The sequence below is a fragment of the Macaca nemestrina genome, chromosome 14 (genome assembly GCF_043159975.1).
Source record: "Macaca nemestrina isolate mMacNem1 chromosome 14, mMacNem.hap1, whole genome shotgun sequence".
NCBI classification, from domain to species: Eukaryota; Metazoa; Chordata; class Mammalia; order Primates; family Cercopithecidae; genus Macaca; species Macaca nemestrina.
In genome coordinates this window covers 15,213,588-15,231,812 of record NC_092138.1, presented here as the reverse complement: position 1 = coordinate 15,231,812, position 18,225 = coordinate 15,213,588, and the positions used below count along the sequence as shown (strand labels likewise).

The 18,225-nt window shown below is 37.2% G+C and overlaps 1 long non-coding RNA gene across 1 annotated transcript in view; it reads right to left on the bottom strand.

Annotated features, from left to right (window-relative positions):
* LOC139358295 (uncharacterized) overlaps window positions 1-18,225 on the bottom strand; it is a 132,729-nt gene that overhangs the window by 32,674 nt on the left and 81,830 nt on the right. Inside the window, exon 2 of the long non-coding RNA XR_011613034.1 lies at window positions 6,816-6,903. This is a non-coding gene — a long non-coding RNA (uncharacterized lncRNA). The remainder of the gene's footprint in view (window positions 1-6,815; window positions 6,904-18,225) is intronic.

The following is an 18,225-nucleotide window of genomic DNA, read 5'->3' as shown; positions in this document are numbered from 1 at the left end:
CCAGGGAAGGAACAAGCAATGCAGGGTTAACAGACTTAGGATTGGCAAGTTTGGATAATTTTAGCAGGCCCTAGGGGCATTGGGCCCTTTCCTAGTTGTCAGGAACCTGGCCTTGGGATGATTAGGGCAGCGGTGTGAGACCCCAATAAACTAGGTGGTTGGGGGTATGGACTCTGGGTGGTGTGGTTTACAAATGACAGATGCATTTGCTGGAAAACTGTTTGCCATCTCTAAGAATTAGCTAACTCTAGAGGAGGTAGTCCCTCCAGGGTCAACTAGCCTCCAAGATGCCCAAGCATCAAAACACAGCAAAAAAAGACATGATTAAGACAGTATAGAAATGTAAGTGGCAGTTATCTTCCTTAAGTACCAATATTCTACTAATTCTGAGCTCATGGAGAGTAGTAAAAGATTCTAAAATGTTTAAACCCTGCCTTTGTTGCCTGTGATGAGATATGTAGATAGACCCTTAGCTTCTTATGGAGACATCCATAGCTCAGGGGGGAAAGAAAGAAATCTTTGTGTCTCCTTGCTTAAACATTGTATGTATAATAGTATCAGTGACATTTCATCCACTAATTCAGTGCTGCTTATAAAATCTCTAGAATGTGATGTTAAAGGCAATGATAGTTCAATTAATAATTTAAAAATTCCAAATTTAGATATTTCTAAGCAGCTGTTGCTTATTATATGAGTAATTATTTTCAGATTAAAAAGCCATACCAGAAGCATATTTTTAAATATACCACATTGTACAGATTATCTCCATTGTTTCTCACTGAATTCTCTACCCAAACTGTAAATGCACTTGTCATTTGGGCAATACTTAATAGTGTCCAGAACTAGCACATTAACTTGCTTCTCAAATATGGGTGCTTGTGAGGGCAGGAGTTTTGGCAGTGTGGGAATCGGTTAGTTCCAGATCTCTTAAGAGAAGGAAAGTCCTCATGCTGTACAATCTCTTTTCCTAAAAAGTGAGCAATTAAACTAAACAATTTCAGAAATGTATAATTAATTTCATGCAAAACCAAAGTATATTATAACGAATTCTGTTCAAATTATTGGATTCATTTTTGCAAAGACCATAACATATTTCCATAGTGAATTAAGCTATTCTTGCATTGCTATAAAGAATTACCCAAGGCTGATTATTTTATGAAGAAAAGAGGTTTATCTGTCTCACAGTTCTGCAGGCTATACAGGCAAGGTGCTGGCATCTGCTTGGTTTCTGGGGAGGCCTCAGGGAGCTTATACTTGTGGCAGGAGCAGGCAAGTCACATGACAGGAACAGGAGCAAGAGAGTGAAGGTAAGGGTGAGGGCGAGTTGCCACACACTTTTAACTGACCAGATAGCACAAGGACTCACTCACTATCACAAAGACAGCACCAAGCTATGGGTATCTGCCCCCGTGATCCAAACACCTCACACACAGTCCCACCTTCAGCATTGGGGATTACATCTCAACATGAGATGTGGAGGGGACATTCAAACTATATCACATGATACACAAATGCATCCTTCTGGCAGGAGCAGTAGAGGATGAGCACCCATTAATACCCCTTATTTCACAAATACTCCTTTTAAATCTGTGTACTGAGGGGAAATATTTCTTCCACATCTTCTCTGTTTCTTTCACATAAAGAGAGGTTACTTAGTAGAACCCCTGGCTTCCCTCTGCACCTTTCCTTATTCTACCCTCTGGGGATGTTGAGAACTGCTACACTGATGAGTAAATTTGGAAATAATACTTGGGTATTATAAGCTCAGTGCTGCTCTTTCTCCTACTTGGTCCTTTAGCCTCTGACAGACAGCCCAGTTTTGCCCTCCTCCTTACCAAGAGTGTCACCTGGGTCAGCCCCTTCACCAGGGAGACCTGCAACTGGGTGTACGCGCTGCAGGTTCTGGTTTCTTTATCAAGCTAGACTGGCCATGGCTAGTAATAAAGATGGATCCTCAAATTTATTCATTATTTCTCAAATTCTTTGGAGCTGGACAGGGAAGCAGGGCACTATTCCCTTGGAGACCTCTGTATGACACAATCCACTATAATATGGTTTGTCTGTGTCTCCATTCAAATCCCACCTTGAATTGTAGTTTCCATAATCTCCATGTGTCATGGGAGGGACCTGATGGGAGGTAATTGAATTGTGGAGGCAGGTTTTTCCCATGCTGTTTTTGTGACAGTGAATAAATCTCATGAGATCTGATGGTTTTATAAAGGGCAGTTCCCCTGCACATGCTCTCTCCTGCCACCATGTAAGATGTGCCTTTCCTCCTCCTTCACCTTCTGCCACGACTGTGAGGCCTCCCAGCCATGTGAGTCCATTAAACCTCTTTTTCTTTATAAATTACCCAGTCTTGGGTATTTCTTCATAGCAGTATGAAAATGGACGAATACACACTACTTCTCCATTGCCCTTGCGTTATACAATGCACATACTTTTCCATGGTCCAGGTTTCTTTTGTGCTCTGGAATTTAAATTTAAACAAAGAAAACAATTTGTTCCATTTTCTTTCCATGGACTATTCGTTAGCTTGAATAATAAACTAAGAATGTGTATTTATAGCAGTAGTTTCCTACCAGGGGGTCTTCGAAGGCCTCAGGTCCTCCAGAGTTTTCAGATGTGCTTTAAAAAAACTGTGCTGAGTGGAGTGTGGGGTGGGGTTGGGGGGTTGGGAGTATAAGAGGAAGTAAAGTGAGAAGATCAAGACTCCAGGAACCCCATCTCAGTTTCCAAAATAACACTTCAACTTTCGTGTGTTTATTATGCTGGGCTGCCATAAAAGCATACATTTAAAGAAAGGGTTTCCACTATTTAAAAAAATAAAACTGGTAGGTTAAAAATTACTATTTCCTGTCATCTTTCCTGATTAGGCAAATATTTAGCAAGTTTATTATTGTACAAATTATTTTATTGGTGACAAAAAGCTGTTTTCTCTGGAGAATTTTCTCTCTTCCTAGCATGAAAGCCACAATCTAAAAAAGCACGATTCAGGGTTATAAGAAGTCAAGTTTGGAACTAGCATCTTGGGGTTAGAGAACTTCTTCACATAGATTCTCAGTTTAGAAATTCTACTATCCCTTTTAGTGCCCATTCCTTTGGTTATTTTAGAACTTCTAAAGTGTGGTCAGACAACATGGGAGTGAGTCTCCTTTTCCTGAATTGTAATGCACAAGATTTCCAAAGTCTTAAATAGGATCCAGTGATATCTAAATAATTATGGGTGAAATGCTAAGTGAAAATCTGGATGATAAAAAGTCTTCTATTAGCAGGAAAACGTTTGCTCCGCCTGATCCTTCTCAGAAGTTGCTTTCACCAGCTTCAGAAACGATCAACCCCAGTTGCTCATCTGCTGACTACAACCTGTAGTGCCTATCTTGTACTCTCCTGTAGGTCATTACGTCTGAAATCCTACTTTCCTGCACCACTCACAGCAAACAAACATCCTTTTGGCTTCTTACCGGAAGCCCAAATTGCAATGTCTACAAGTTTACTATCTTGTAGAACCAATGAGGCAGTTGGAAAAGAAGAGATAAAGTTCCTGGCCAAAGCAGCTGGTTAAAAGAAACGGTAATTTCTAAGAGACTTTGTCTTAATAGCAAGGAAAGGCTAAATTTCAGTTGATAAATGTAGCTTCTTCCTGGAATCCACTTGTATCACATGAAACCAATTTCTAAGAATTCAGCAGTATTTTTGTTTCAATATTCTGTCAGGAGCAGTACTCAACAAAAATAAAGCCGAAGCATAGTACACCTCAGGGCTGGCTGTGTAATTTGCAGGGGTTAGTGCAAGATGAAAATAAGGGGCCCCTTGTTCAAAATTATTTAAAATTCCAAGAACATGACAGCAGAACAGTAAACCAAGCACGGGTCCTTCTTCTGAGTGTGACTGCACAGGTGGAGCACTGCAAAGACAGTCCTTCCTATGCTTGCACCTATGCCGAAAATATCAGAGGCCACCGTCAATCTGCACAGACATGATGGAACTTTCCCGCTCATCTTCTTCCATATCTGCCGTTTGGTGAACTCTTTCACATTCTCCATCTCAGCCACTGCCAAAGTAGAAGTTTTATCCTTTATTTGTCCAAAAATTTCTATTTTGTATGTAAGAAAAGCATTTTTGTTGGTCTCATCATGTTGGTCATGAGAACTAGCAGTCAGTTCACTTTTCAGGGCCCACCACAAAAGCGGGTGGATGGAAGGTTCATTCTTCTCCTGGACACCTTGGTGGGTTTGGGGAAGCAGGAATGAGGGCCAAACTGGGGGTGAGCACAACTGCTCTGTGTAAAAAGGGGGAAGAATTTGACATCTGCGGGATGACCTAGGAAGGACAGATCATGGAGAAGACAAGGGGGAGAAGAAGCAGGAAACAAGCTCTGTGATGTGCATGTGATACTTTTCCTTAACCCCCAGAATGACTAATAAAATCCGTGACTGGTTGTTTGGAGAAAATCGGAGTGTCACCCTGGGTCTCTGGCCCAGAAGAGCAGCTTCAAATGCAAAAGGAACGGAAGGAGGCAGAGGGAGGCAGAGGGAGGCAGAGGAGGCAGATGGAACCTCAGAAATTAGAATCTTAGGGCAAAGTGGAGACCTTGAACTTCACAGGCCATGGAATTGGAGAACCAAAGTCATATTTCCTAGTTCTGGAGGCAAGAGGTGTTCCTAACTCCCAAGCGATTCCTACATTAAGAATAACGAGAGTCGGCCGGGCACAGTGGCTCAAGCCTGTAATCCTAGCACTTTGGGAGGCCGAGACGGGCGGATCATGAGGTCAGGAGATCGAGACCATCCTGGCTAACACGATGAAACCCCGTCTCTACTAAAAAATACAAAAAAAAAAACTAGCTGGGCGTGGTGACGGGCGCCTGTAGTCCCAGCTACTCGGGAGGCTGAGGCAGGAGAATGGCATGAACCTGGTAGGCGGAGCTTGCAGTGAGCCAAGATCTGGCCACTACAGGCCAACTACTGTGGTCACTATTCCCCACATATCAGCTCATCTGATTATCCCAATAACACTATAAAACAGGTATTGCTTTGCAGATACTCAAAATAAGATACTAAAAGGTTTCAGGATTTTCCCAGGCTCATATATACTAAGGTACTGAAGCTGGGACTGGAAATTAAACAATTTCCAAGACCAGTGATCTTGAGCACTCTAAATTCTATCTTCCTAGATTATCTCATGTAACCCTGTGGTCTAGGAGAAGTAAATGCTGTTATTCAGGCTTTACACCGAGAGAACTGAAGGTCAGAAACATTAAGCAGTTGATACAAAGGGAAACTAGTAAGTGGCAGAACAAGGATCCAAACAGAATAGAACCAATTCCACATCTTTGCTTTACCTCTAACCCTTATTGCCTCCTCCGAAAATGGAGCTAGATTCAGATTCTAGCTCTGCCCTCCACTATCTGTATTACCCGAGCAAATCACTTAACCTGCTGGCTTCTTCGTTTCCTCATCTGCAATATTGCAATTATAACTACTTTGAAGTGTGGTTCTAATGAAATATGAGATAACACACAGGTGAGCTGGAATGCATTATGCAAATATAAGGTATATTTACTGCTGTTATTTTGGAATACAAGGACTGTACTTCCCATGATGCTTTTCACTCTCCTATTTCTTAATATTCACCAAGGAGAGAAGGAAGAGATGTATCTTTGGAACAATGTTAATTTCATCCTACGGCTTTTGATTATTCATCCCTCTGAGTGATCCAGTCTCATTACATTCAGTCATTTGCTCTAAATGCTTGGCAGGCATCCAAACAGTTATTTGTTCAACTCAATAATCTAAGTTTATTGTCTTAAATAAATCACACCTGACAAATAACTCATGCTTCAAAATGATCTTTAAAAGTGGATGCTAAAGTGACACTGTCAATTCCAAAAATCATGGGTGATGTTCAGGCTTTTAACAAAACAACTTAAAAGCCTAACATTTTAATTTATTGCTGTACTGCTTTCTGTAACTGTACTTTGATTGGTTTCCACTCCTCCCTAAGCAGTAATTTTTTTCATGTGAAATATAATTTACACTTTAAAAGAGATCAGCTATGAGCAGCGCATATATGAGCAACATAAATATAAAACTCTTCTTGAAGGACCAATGCCTTGCTTCATTAAATTTTCACATTTTAAAAATATTAATATCAGTGGCCACAAACATATAAAAAGCTAGATGTACTTAATTTCCATAAAGTTATATTGGAAATTCATTTGTAAAATTTTGGAAGCACATTAAGGAATGTAAAAAATAAATTTCTCGTATATTATAAAAATGAAAGAAAAGCAGATTAATAATATGATCCCAATTATCATTAAGTTCTGAACTTCAGAAGCTATACTGGGAGGATGTAAAATAGTAAAATAATGTCTGATCAATATACTTGAATAATGGAAGATTAAAATCAGTCAATAAGTGTTCAGGAAATGTTTATCGCTTCAATCAAGTCAAAGTTATATGTTTTAATGGAAAAAGTATTAGCATGAGTAACCAAAAAGAGTACATTTTCAAAACAATTTATATTACATTTATTAATGTACACATAAATTTAAGTTTAATTAAGACAAGAGATTTCTGAGAGCAATTAAATTTTGTGTATATATTATATTACAACTAAAGAATGAATATGTGCCAAAAATGTCCAGTTAAGGAGAACTTGTAAAACTGAAGCAATTTCCCATTTTATTTCCCAGCTCACTGCTCAGCTTCCTCTATAATAGGACAGAGAGCAGGATATGGTTAAGCCAAGGTACTAGTCTGAAACAAGCCTCGCTTCTCCCCTAGATTTCATGCTAACCACCTCCTTACCTGATTAGAAGAGGTCAATATAAAGCTCGGTAAGTTAGTTTAAAAGGTTCTTCCTTTGATCTTTCCTCAAATGATCATTACCTTCATGCTAGGAAAAGACAGAAATAAAGCAGATTTAGTAGCAATGTAAAGACATTGAAAATAAGATATGCTGTAGCTTATATACCAGCAGATAATTGGGAACAGAATGTATTGTAATTAAACATAATACCTTCCATATAAAGTGTTATGTTTCAGTAACCATACTTTTGGAATACACCAACTTGATACAAAGTGGTACCCATTAAGTTACTTAGATAGCAACCTACTAACAATATTGACCTTTTCTGTTAGGATTCAGATAGCGATAAATTGACTTATACTTTATATTATATTAAAAAATCAAACATTAACAAAAAATTTTTTCAATACTTTTTCCCCATCAACATTTAATTCTAATAACTAACTTATCAAATACTTAAGTGTTCATATAATAAAAGTAATTCATTGCTATTTTAATATCTCATATATATCGACTATTTGGTTGTTCATATGCAATCACCAACAGGAAAGTGTGTATTCCCTTCAAAGTCATAAATGCACTTCTGCCACTCAGGGATTATTTCAGTTCACCCTTAAAAAGTCAGATTTCAGCAGATGACACAGTTACCTGGTACTTTGGGGACTATCTACCCAGAAAATTGAGGTAACGTAGACAAAGACATGGATTTCTTCTTTATTTTTAAATTTTTTTTTAGCTTGAAATTATCAGGTCAGCTAAGTGCAAGGTTCTAAAGGCATCAGCTAATTAAGCAATGTTCTGCTTCCCTGGGGCTGTCTAGAGATTGCATTTAAAAAGTAACCCATGGATCAAATCACATAAAACTATACACACACGCACATGAACGCACATGCACACACACACATTCACATTTGGGTAAATGAGTACATGTAAAGAGAAGTGAAAATGAATAAGATCTAGAGTCTAGTTAACAATATTCTATTAATGTCAGTTTCCTCATTTTGATATTATACGGCGGTTATATAAGACATCACCATTTGGGAGAAGGTGGTTGAAGGACACGTGGGACTCTATGTACTTTTTTTGTGACTCCCTGTTGGTCCATAATTATTTCAAAATAAAAAGATTTTTTTAAAAAAAAGTAACCCCATAGACAATTATGCCTCAAGGAAACGATGCATTGCTATGTGTAAAATGCTGAATCAGTACCACAGAAGGAAGTTCACAATAGAAATTATTTTAAAATAATGAGGCATTAATTTGTTGTAATTTCCAGCAGAATTTGATCCAAAAACATAAAAAAAAATAAGTTTAGGTTAGGGTAAGGGTTATAATTAGTGGTGTGCTGACAAACATTTCACAACCAGCTGTTGAGTGTGGAGCTCCGATTGTAGTATTGGCAACTTTGCGTACTGTAAATCTTCCCACCATGGCAAATTTCAAACTGTAAATGTAACATTGACATCTCAGTAAATTCCTGAAAATTTGGCAACGAGTTTTCACATGGGATCCATTTCATGAAGAAAGTGAACAGACTCTGAGTGGGCATACTTACTTGCATGGCCCACCCCATAAGGAGGGGCCCAGCAGGACAAGGCCCAGAGTTAGGTCTCTAGGGTTTAGGTCCCCTCTTGCCTGGCTCTAAACCCTCATCCCATATGTCAGCCTCATCCATGTAGCCCTCTTTCGTCCATTCACTTTCTATCTGAACCATAATTCAGCCAAGATCAGAAGGAGCTGGAAAGGGCATGCTCATTAAGCATTTGTTTTTGGGATAATTCTCATTTCAGTAGTTTTCCCTCCACATCATATACCCAAATCATGCCATAATGTACCAACTTGTTTACCACTGATTTTAGAGCAGCAAAATATCTTCTTTTATTAGCACACAATATATTCCAATAATAACTCCCACAAATGGATGATGGGAGCTTATTTGGAGAGTTTGTGCTCTTAACTAAAAATCCCTTTCTCTTCTCTCAGAGAGGATCATGCTCTTTGATAAAGCACGTGTCTTTTTGGGGTAGAACAGCAATGGAGCAATGGAGCAGAATAAGAATGCTTAACTGGGGAGCCAGATTCTTGTTCATGTTGATAAATGGTGATTGGTGTCATCTTATAACCCAGTCACAGCTGACTGGTCCAGTATATTATGTTCAATACAAAATAGAATAACATAGCTTAAAAGATAATACAGTTCACAATGATTAACTTGATACCACATTTTAAACAATGACTCTGAATTATAAGATAGCAAATTTTAGGATAACTGAGAAAGATGGGATTAATTTTATTTGGACACCTGATTTGCTTGCAGTCATTCCAAACAATATATATTAGACAAACTTGAGTGGCCTTATTCTTAAGGTGATCCCATTTGATATAGTTGGAATATTTGTCTTCTCCAGATTACATGTTGAAATTTGAACCCCAGTGTTGGAGGTGGGGCCTGGTGGGAGGTGTTTGGGTCATGGGGGTGGATCCCTCACTGATGACTTGCTGCCATCCTCACGGTAATGAATGAGTTTGCGCTCTATTAGTTCCCATAAGAACTTATTGTTAAAAAGATCATGGCACCTCCCTTCTCTCTTTCTTCCTCTCTTGCCATGTGACACCTGTTTCCCTTTGCATTGCATCATAAGTGGAAGCTTCCTGAGGCCTCACCAGAAGCAGAAGTTGGCATTATGCTTCTTGTACAGCCTGCAGAACCATAAGCCAAATAAACCTCTTTTCTTTATAAAGTAACAGGCTCAGGTATTTCTTTTTTTCTTTGTTTTTCTTTTTTCTTTTCTTTTCTTTTTTCTTTTTTCTTTTTTTCCTTTTCTTTTCTTTTTTTGAGATGGAGTCTCCCTCTATTGCTCAGGCTGGAGGGATCTTGGCTCACTGCAATCTCCACCGCCTGGGTTCAAGCAATTCTCTGCCTGGGCCTTCCAAGTAGCTGGGATTACGGGCACCCACCACCATGCCCGGCTAATTGTTTTTTGTATTTTTAGTAGAGACGGGGTTTCACCATCTTGACCAGGCTGGTCTTGAACTCCTGACCTTGTGATCCACTCACCTTGGCCTCCCAAAGTGCTGGGATTACAGGCATGAACCACTGCACCTGGCCAGGTATTTCTTCATAACAACACAAGCAGATTCAGACAGCATGCCTATCCATAACCTGCCTAATTGTTTTGGAATTACCTTAATCAAGCTCCCCAACAGTGTATGAACCTTGCTTATATCACTATGGTGGTTTTATGTCACTCATTACTGATTCAGTTCCAGTTGCCTTTGGTTTCCGATGAGATTGAAATAAAATTTAAAGTCATTTTCATGGTAAGATCATAGATTTTTTCGTTCAGACTTTGGATAAAATTAATTTAGTGAATTACAACTGACATTGCATTTTAGAATGGAGTTGAGTGGAATGGAATGGAATGGAATGGAAGAAAATAAAAAAAAATTAGAATGTCCATTTATTAATACTAAGTATTGTATAGGAAGCTGTCACTCAGACTTGCAATCTAAAAGGTTTATTTTTTTACTACTATTAAGAATAAAAAAAAAAAAAATTAAGTTCCACAGCCCTAATGGCCCTACCCTGCTCTCCGCCCTCATCAGTTTCAATTCTGTCCCTCACTCACGAAGGTCTGCCACACTTGCTTCTACTTCTTAAGCACATCAGGCTCACTTTGGCCTCAGGATATTTGCCCTTACGACTTTGTATTTCTGGAGAGCTCTAGGTGCAGAGGTATCTCATCCCATTTTAGTTTATTTTCCTTGATAGTTAATGATATTGGGTACTTTTTCATGTTATGCTTGTTGCTCATTTGGATATCCTCTGCAGATAAGTGCCCCTGCAAGTCTTTTGCCCATTTTGTTTTTAAGCTGTTTTCTTCTCTAATGAATTTGTGGGAACTCTATATGTTTTGTATATGAATCCTTTGTTGTATATGAATCCTTTACTTATTTACTTTGGTTTGTACATTAGCATCTTCTTTTAGAAATTTTCATCTGCCTAAAGTTATGATAATTTTAACCTATGTTTTCTTTCAAAAGCCTTATTGTTTGCCCTTTAATTTTAGCTCAACGATGCACTTCAAATTAATTTTTATGTGAAGTTTGACGTAAGGGTCAAGTTACATTTGTGTTTTCCCCACGAGGATATTCCACTGCTCTATTCTTTCCTTTGTTAGCAGTGTCATCTCTTTCTGATCCGAAGTATCTGTATATGTGTGGGTCTATTTCTGGGCCTTCTATTCTGTTCCATTGGTCTACTTTTCTGTCACTTTCCTAAATATTGTAACTTTATGGTCATTCTTAACAATGTCATTTTTCAGCAATAAAAAGAAATGAACTATTAATATATTCAACAACTTGGATGGATCTCAAGAAAATTATGCTGAGTGAAAAAAAGTCAATCCCAAAAGATTGCATACTGTATGATTCTGTTAATATAACATTCTTGAAATGACAAAATTATAGTCAGGAAGAATGAATTCAATCACTATAAGTTAGTGATTGCCAGAGGTTAGAGATGGGGGAGGAGGCGCAGGAGGTAGATGTTGTTAGAAAAAGGCAGACAAATATATGGGATCCTTGTGGAAATGAAACTACTCTGGATCTTTACTGTGGTGGTGATTACATAAATCTCTACGTGTTAAAATCACATCGAATTAAATACATATACAGACATACATATAGACGTACACACACACGAGTACACTTTAAACAGGGGAGATCTGAATAAGATTAATGAATTCTACAAATGTCAATGTCCTGATTGTGATATTGTACTAGATTCATATGATACACTACAATTAGGGGAAACTGGTTGAACACTATATAGAGTATCTATAATATTTCTTACAAATGCATGTGAATGAACTCAAATGAAAAAATGTGGATCTTTCAAATGAATGTAGGATAGCACCCCATTTAGTTAGCTCTTTAAAACTTTCGCTCAGACATATTTTATAGTTTTCACTGTAGAGATGTTGCACATTTTTGTTAGATTTCTAGGAATTTGAAGTTTTTGATGTTATTGTAAAGAATACCATTTAAAAATTTTATTTTCCAATTGTTCATTGCAAGTATATGAAATACAACTGATTTTGTATGTTGGTTTCTATATCCAGTAATCATGCTACATTCACTTAAGTATAACAGTTTATTTTTGCGTTTTTTTAGATTTTTAACCTAATCATATCTATCATCTATGAATAATGACAATTTTATTTTTTCTTTCCAAAGCTTATCAGTTTTTATTTTGTTTTTTGATTTATTGAACTAGCTAAGATCTTCAGTACAATATTGGTTAGAATTGGTAATAGTGGATATCTTTGTCTTGTTCACAAACTCATGGGAACATGTTCAATATTTCAAAATAGAAAAAATACTTGCTATATGTTTTATCAAATGTTTTTATCTCCCTCTTTAGATGAGTATATTATTTTCCTCATTTATTTTATGAGTGTGGAGTGTTGCAAAAGTCTCTTATACAGTCATGTGCCACACAACAGCATTTTGGGCAACAATAAACCACATATACAATGGTGATTCCATGATATTATAATGGAGCATATATAGAAACCTGATCTAAGACACATGAAATTGGCATTGCAGATGAAGTAGGGGAAATGATTAATATTCAATCATGGTAATGGGGCATTTGGTTTTTCCATATGAACTGTATTATGTGAATACGCTCTATGATTTTCACACTATGATGAAATCATCTAACAATGCGTTGCTCAGAACATATCCTGGTCATTAAGTGACATAACTGTATTTTGTTCTGCTCTTTCCATTCTTTTTTTCTCAGTGTAATTCAGTTTGGACATTTCCTGTTGATTAGTTTTTGAGTTTGCTCAACCTATTTTCTGTTATGTCCAGTCTGCTCTTAATTAATCTAATAAGTTCTTAATTTCACAATTAAGATTTTCCAATTGTTGATATGCATTTGATTCTTTTTAAAGCAGATTCCAATTCTCTTCCAAGGTTCTCCAAATTTTCATTCGTTTTGTTCAAGTTTTCCTCTATTTTAATATACACTTAATAGTGTATATTATTATACACTATATTGTATATTGAAATACTTATCCCCTCACTCCAAGATTTTAATTATCTTCTATTGATGGTTTTTTTCTTTTATCAGTCATATTATCCTCCCTTTTTAAGTACCTGGCAATTTTTTACTGTATGCCAGAAACTGTGAATGAAAGAATCATGGAAATTGAAGGTGATGTTATTTTCCCACAGGGAGGGTTCACTCTTCTCTCTGTTGGGCAGATTGAGTGAGGAGCTACATTACCTTAATCCAGCAAGGAGCTGAGCTGAATAAGATGGGGGCTGAAGCTTCAGGCGGACTCCCTCCACTTCTGGTCTCATGTGTCTTCAGCATGTACAAGAGTCTCTGTTCTGGGTCTCGCTATCTAGTGGACTGGAGACTGTGAGGTAGTTGATGATGCCTTTCAAACTTCTATCTAGCACCCCACCATGCTTTAAAACTAAACAAATTTTTTCACAGAAAAAAATCAGCCAAATGCTGAGGAATCCTGTCTAGTTCATAATGTCAGTCAACACAAAAGTCCCTGCTGGTCTTACTTTCTCCTATTGGAGTCTCTATTTTTATGGCAATGTCAATCCTCAGCCTGTGCTCAGACCTGCAAATGCCTCTAGGTATGCAAGTCCCAGCTTATCAAAGGAGGGCTCTTCAAACAACTGGACTAAATGGGCAAAGAGCTTCAATAGACATTTCTCCAAGTAAGATATACAAAAGCCAACAAGCTCATGAAAAGATGCCCCCAATATCACTAGTCATTAGAGAAATGCAAATCAAATCTACTTCACACCATTAGGATGGCTGTAATTTAGAAAAAGGAAAATAACAAGTGGCAAGGATGTTAAGAATTTAGAACCCCCTTCCATTGCTGGTGGGAATGTAAAATGGTTTAGCCACACCGAAAGGAATTAAATGTGGATGCTTAAACAAATACATGTATATACATGTATATATGTACACAGCAGCACTACTCACCCATGCCAAAATATGGAAACAGCTTAAATGTCTATCAGCTGATGAATGGATGAACAAATTGTCATATATGCATACAATGGAATATTATTCAGCCTTAAATAGCGAGGAATATTTACATGCTATAATGAAGATGAACCTCAAAGCATTATGTTAAGTGAAAGAAGACAAATAAGGACAAATTGTTCCATTTATATAAAATATCCAGAATGGGTAAATTCATAGAGACAGAACACAACAGATCGGTGGTTTCCAAGGGCTGGGAAAATAAAGGGATGGAGAATAACTGCTGAACGGGCATGAGGTTTTCTTTCGGAGCGATAAAAATGTTTTGGAACTAGATAGAGGTGGTGGTTGCAAAACATTGTGACTATACTAACCACCATTGAATTGTTCACTTTTAAAAGGTAAATTTTTGTTTGGTGAATGTTACCTCATTTAAAAAAGAAAGGATTTTTTTACCCAGGAATATCTCGCTTATATACCCTTCTGTGTTTCCGTAACTCTACAATGTCTTAAATGATTTTAAAATTTATCCACTTCTTTCTCACTGTTGCAGTGAAAATAATGGCCTACCCAGAAGTAAGCTTCTACACATTACATTTTTGAATATTTTAAATCATGTATTACTCTCTAAAGTTATATTGTTGATTTAACTCATTTCCTTCTTTGTTGTCTGTCTATAGTGATTCTCAGCCTATGCTCAGATTCTGCTGTGGAATCCGCTATAAAATGCTCCAAAGAGCAAGGACTTGGTCTTTCTTCCTCACTGCTATATCCACAGCATCTAGCACTGGCCCAATTCACAGCAGGCTCTCAACAAATACTTCCTGAATATATATGAAATCAAATGTTTTTAGGAGAAGCAGTGCACTTGTTCTCTTTTAATAGTAGTTCATGGAAAACTCATATCTTTGTCCTTCAGTTTATCGGTAAGTCTGTGGTTGCTGAGGGTTTATTCCTTTATTATCTGTTAAGTAACAACCAAGGGCAGGGAAGGGGAATAATTTTTCAAGTCTAGGACACAAAATGGGTCATAAAGGGAAATTCGTTAACAACAAAGATTCACACACAAACCAAGTATGCTAAATAGCTACCAAATGCAGCAGTGGCAAAGGTAATTTGCTATTGTGATCCTAAATATCAGAAGATCCTTGAAACTTGTGAATCCTTATTTTTTTAAAAAAAATACTGCTCTGTTTACTAGACCTCAGCATAAATTAAAGAAGTCCAATCAGGTGGCATCTTTACCAAACAGTTCTTAACATCAGAGGGTGATAGGCAATATTTACTTACTTGCTCTCAATGGACTGACCAAAGTCTGAAGTACCAAAAAAAAAAAAAAAGACCATCTCAGTCAATGAATCTGCTCTAAGCAGTGGATTTCAAGGACTTCCCAGCTCTCCTTTAGATCAAACTGCAAAATGAAAACAGCGCCAATGATATTCACCCAGCTCTCCTGCACTAAATTTTATCACCAAATTTAGATCTCACTTCCAGTGTGTGGCCTCTTAGGTTCTGAACCAACCTTGACAATGTTAGAATTCATATAACAAAGTTTCATTGACTTGGTGGGAAATAGCACTTAATATTTTAAATTAAGTAAGACTTAGCGGGCAAGAAAATGGCTAAGGAGTCTTCTCAGAACTCAAATTGCTCTTTTAAAAAATGAAAACAGCTTGCATGAATTTAAGTCACCCTTGAAAATGTGGCTGTAATATAAAATCTTGGTTTTTCCGCAAATCAAGATTCAAGTTTCTGATCTTTATTCATTTTTCTCTTATGCATTCCATGAAAGCTTAACCAAAGAAGCAAAGGCTTTGAAATCTCTTATCTTCCAAGATTTGATTTCCATGTAGCTCACACTAAATACACTTTTCTTTATTTTCTCATGCTTTTAGGAATATATTTTACCATTCTCTATGCCAGATTCACTCATTCTAGGTCTTTTGTACCACAAATATCCAGCAACACAAATATATGTGCCTTCAGAACAGTAGAAGTAGATTTCATGCGATTATTTCAATGTATATCAGTAACTATTCTTTTAGAAGGTATGTTGCTTTATATGTAACATTTTATACATGAAATACAGTAGGTCAAACAAAAATGTATATTAAGCATGGCAATAATATATTTACCTTACTATTTTGATATCACTCCTTTCTTCGTAGAGTTTTTATTTATTTTGATAAAGCTAAGATTATGGCACATTGATAATAGGCATAAAAATTATATCTGTTTTAATTCAATAGACTAAGTTCTATTTCTTCACAGGCTAAGGACCTGACATTCAATAAAACCTTGGAATCCAAAAATAATGATAATCATAGAAAATAGTAAAATGTTTCAGCTTGTTTCTTTCCTTTTCGTAAGAGAGCCACATCTAATTGCTTCCCCGAATGACCCCAGTGTCTTGGAATCAATATATCTGATTTACAGGTCATCTCAAAACCATATCCTTCAAAATACGAAAGCACTTTCCTAACACTGGTGCAATTATTTTCTCTTTAACTCCCATGTTTTCCCAGTAATCTTCACTGCGTTAGAAAAAGAGGTATTGATCTTATCTGCAGCTTCAAAAAGAAGTACTTGTAGAGTCCCTCAATTTAACCCCTTTTGGCATACATTTCTCATTTTAATTTCTCAGTGGCCTTTGCATGTGTATATGCATTGGAAGAAACTAGTCACAAACTTTGATTATTCCTGGTGGCACCATCCTGGTGGAAACAGATAACATATAATATAAAATATTATACAGATTATTTATAAAATGTCTATTTTATAAATCATATAAAATAGATAACAATATTATTCCTTTCATTCTTTACAGGATGTGACGTCCAGGACCAAGGGTCTACATAGTCCCAGTTTATAGCTCAGATTGAAATCAGCTCCCAGTGAATTTTGGGTGGGCTTCTAGAAGACTTCCTCAGATGTCTAGGGGCTTTGAAGAACAATGATCAAGAGGAGTATTTTTCACTTCAGGGTGTCCTTAGGTGGGCAGGTACTGCAGGACAGGAGTTAGTGAATACACCATCCACCCAGAGGGCCACCAAGAGGCCACTGAGAGAGAAGGAACAACCATTTCTACAAAACAGCATGGCTTGGATGGGAAGGCTTCACTAATTTAATGCACTAATTTTCTCTGTTGAACCTGGTAGTCTGTAAAAGGCACTGTGTCCCCTCTAGTAAACAGCAAACTTGCTTCTCACGCACAGGGGCAGTGGGTGCTGAAAATCATGGAATGCGGTCCCTGAGCCTGTCAGTCATGAGCCTTTTCATGGCATAAGTTGCTGGAAATTGCCCCCGTTTAAACACATGTTGATATTCTTTGTACCTTTATTTCATTCATGGAGACAGATCCTCTCTGTTTGCTTATTTTTTTCTCAATGGGTTGATCCAGAAAAACATTTGCTCCTCCTCCAGAGTTCAAATTTTTATTCTAATTTCTCTTCCAGGAGCTCTTTTTCTCATTTCTGATTATCTATTTCTTGTGACTCTTCTGTTCTTTCAGTGCAGAAATAGCAATACATTTGATAATAGGGGACCTCCCAGACTTCCCTAGAGGTGCCAGGTAATATATCTTTTATTACCTTTCTAAAATTGGAAAAATTATTATTTCCAAGAACTTAGGATTTGTGGAGCCTTCGGTCTGGTCTTCTGCTGGTCTGTTTTAGCCTTTTGCCTGAGCAATAAGAAAACCTGTGCTGTGTTCACGTGGAGTTACGTGTTGTTCCCAACCTAACAGATGTGGTTCCCAATCCAAAATCTTAATTTATCAAAAACACTTGTTTTTTTCATACATTATTCACTTGTATCAACTAAATGGCATGTGCTAACTTTGTTGAACAGGCTAAGTTTAAAACTATTTGTTGCTCTTATTAAACATTTATTAAATAAACCTTAAAATGAATTATTTAAAATACACGGATCCAAAATACTTTTAATTAAAATAGTCTAATTTAAAAGGGGATTTATACATTGTGTATTACTGGGAAAGGAGTTGAAAGGTGAGTTGATGGTCCCAAATGTTCCTTGCAACCTTGGTAGTCTAGATGCTGCTCTTTGAAGAATGCCCTGGGTACAGTCTGCCCTTGGCTGCCACAAGTGGCCCTTAATCTAAGAAGCTTGTAAAGGAAGGCCAGTCGGGAGCTCCGAGCATCAGTTTTGTTGCACCCTAGTAATTCACACTTCGGTGATCTGCCAATGTTATACAGCAATTCTCAAGAAAATTACTCCCTGCCTTAGCTTATAGCACACAGGAAATTTAGTGGTGGAAGGATTCAAAGAGGATTCTCTATGTAGAAATGTCAGTGCTGGAATAAGAAGTATTTATTAAGAAACATCATTGTTCAAATTTAACTACTTCCTTTTAAAAGTGATTA